Source organism: Macrotis lagotis, chromosome 2, assembly GCF_037893015.1.
Source record: "Macrotis lagotis isolate mMagLag1 chromosome 2, bilby.v1.9.chrom.fasta, whole genome shotgun sequence".
Classification (NCBI taxonomy): Eukaryota; Metazoa; Chordata; class Mammalia; order Peramelemorphia; family Peramelidae; genus Macrotis; species Macrotis lagotis.
In genome coordinates, this window is record NC_133659.1 from 89,041,176 (window position 1) to 89,044,353 (window position 3,178).

A 3,178-nucleotide genomic window follows, 5' to 3' on the forward strand; every position below is an offset into this window, starting at 1 on the left:
ATAAATTACTTTTCTCTTAAGAATTTCCCAAAAATGAGTATTCTAATTTAGGTCCAGAAACAAAGTAATCTATAAGATCTTTCAGGGTCTAGAGAAGAGTATAGAGACTACCTTTGTAAATCTTTGTATTGGATAAAACTCTTTGTATCCATCAGACTTCATTTATAACTAAGCTATAATTCTTTCAGTGAGGGAATATGATATATTTAAAAAACACATGTTATCTGCAAGTTTTATTTGTTATTAATTGCTTTAGTTTCATTTATAGGACAGTTAGGAAGAAACTAACCAAAACTGCAACTATAATTGATCTCTTTGTAAAATTTGTATATTGGCCCAAATTTGGCAAAAAATAGTCAGTACTGGGATGGAAGGAAAAACTTTTTTTTTTCAGTTTCATAAGAGTTAAAGGTTCTATGAACTGAACTAATTATTTGATTGGAAATAAATATTGAGTCATTTTGGGAGCCTCAGAATAGATATGTATCTTGCAAGTATGAAATAATTCAATGAATATTTTTGTATCTCATATATATATATATATATATATAATCACTGTTCATGATTTGACTCTTAAAGTGTATCTTTAGTAAGGAATTATTGTTTCATTTATATTTACATATATTTATGAACTATTTAGGGCATCTAGGTGACTCAGAGGATAGAATTCCAAGTTCAGTCAGGAAGCTTTATCTTCTGGAGTTCAAATCAGATCCCAGATACTTCCTAGTTGTTTGCCTTTGGACAAGTCACTTAACTCTGTTTGCCTCAGTTTCATCCATAAGGAAAATAAACTGGAGAAGGAATTAGCAAAAGATTCTATTGTCTTCACCAAGAAAACCCCAGATGGGGTCACAAAGAGTTGAATATGACTGAAAAACATTTGAACTTAATGTGGGTTATATAATAATGAGTCAAGTTCCTTCTAACTTTAGGATTCTTTGATTCCAGAGATTATGAATAAAAGCTCTCATTTTAAAAAGTCAATGCATAGGTCAGCCTCAAGTGTTTCCTTTGTTCTGATGTTGTAGTATGTAGCTATTTTTAAAGTCTTAAATTATTTATTAGATTTGACTGAGGTGGAGACAACAAATTAAGCAAAATCCTAAATTTTAGTAACAAGACACTTTGTTTCCATAATAACCAATTGAATTAATCTAAGCTAATTGCTTACAGGCAAATTCAGGCTTTGCACAAGCAGAAATCCGTTTTATTTTATAGTTGAGTTTGAACTCTTAAGTGTAATTAGGCAAATGACTATATCTGAGTATAGTACATCCAAGTACATAAAATTAGATATATTTGATTATAGAGACTTCAAGGGGCATTTTTTCCTTTCCCTTTTTTATTTATTTTTTCCAAATTACATTCAAAGATAGTTTTCAACATTCATTCTTTTGAATGTTGAGTTCCACATTTTTCTATCACTCTCTCTTCCCTCCTCTATCCCCTGGGTAGTGAACAATCTGACATATAATCTGTACAATTGTGTTTAACATATTAGGTATGTTATGAAAAAAAATTAGAATGAAGGGGGGAAACAATCATGAGAGAGAAAGAAAAACATAAAAAAAGTTTTAAAAAGTAAACGGTAGACTTCACTTTGCTCTGCATTCAGACTCCATAGTTCTCTCTCTCTGGATGTGGATGGTATCTTTCATAACAAGTCTCTCATTATTGTCCTTGATCACTGAATTGCTGAGAGGACCTGTGTCTAACAGAGTTGATCATCTCGCAATGTTGTTGCTACTATGTACAATGTTCTCCTGGTTCTACTAACTTCACTCAGCATCATTTCATGCAAGTCTTTCCTGGCTTTTCCCGTTATTTGTTATAGAAAATTTTTTTCAGCCTTTTTCATCAAGGACCAATTTTTTAACCTAAGAATGAAAATGGAAAAAAAAAAACTAATGACAGGTAAAAGAGAGAAAATTGTTTTATAAAAAAGACATGGTATGAGAATTGACTATTATTTAGCAAAAGTTTCCATTACAATTTGACTGCCCTTAAGTCTTATAACCTTAAAGGAAGTAGAAATACAAAAAAAAAACCCCTATAGAAAACAATGTAATATCTTTAATTTAGTGATCCTCAAGGTTGAGCTCTAATTTTCACTAGATGACAAGAAATGAATAGAATTATCAATCACATGAATGTTTTTGAGTGTCATTACTCTGCAACAATGTTTTATAGAAAAGAAAATGAGGAAAAAAATTGAGAACTGCTGGTCTAAACAAAATTCCAAGACTATCGATCATTTCTTGAAGTAGACTTGGTCCTGGATTCTTGTCATGAATATATAAGACTTGGTATCCTTATGTAGGAGGTTTAAATTAGGTTATTCCCTCTATTTTTTTCCTTAAAGCACTTGGGGTTGCCACTAAATCTTATGCATATCAGAATTTATACTTTATTGGTCCCCTAGATCCATGGTTTCATTTCTGTAGGCATTTTCTCCACTCATTCACACAACACCATTTTGTGGGACAGGGGCTCAGGACCTATAATTTCACTACTGGAAATTTCTTTCCTTTATAGTTGGGCAAGTCAAATTCCTTTGAATGCACAAGGGAACTTTGCAATGTCATTGACTTTGTTGCAATCAGTACAATTTTTCCCTCAAGCAGGAGAATCTGGAAAACATCACTTTCCTTGAGGATAGTGCTTTACCTTCCCTAGTTCAACCTCAAGTCTGTACTGGATCTTCTTCAAATTTCTAATACTTTCACCTTGCATACATCTCTTAGCAAGATGTGAACAACACTATCTTAGCTTTAAAAACTAAAGATGAGTAATATCACACAGTGGACATGAAAAGGCATGTGTGGGGGGGTGAGCAGGCTGTAGCAAATAATCAATGTAGAATGTCAATACGAAGAATAATAAAGGTTGTAATCAAGGAAGAGAAAGTGACTGGTCATATCAAAATAACAAGGATGACATATGGATAACTCGAGTTGTCTACTAGGACCCTCCTGATATTAAGAGAAAGTAAGGAAAGGGTTGTATTATATTGACTCCTTAAGGCAGGATTTTAGAATAATATAACCTGCCTAGAGGCAGCTAGGTGGTAATCTGGATAAAGTTCTGGACCTTGAATCAGGAAAACTTGAATTAAAATCTTTCCTTAAGCGTTTACTAGTTCTATGAACCTGAGCAAATCATTTAACTTTTGTTT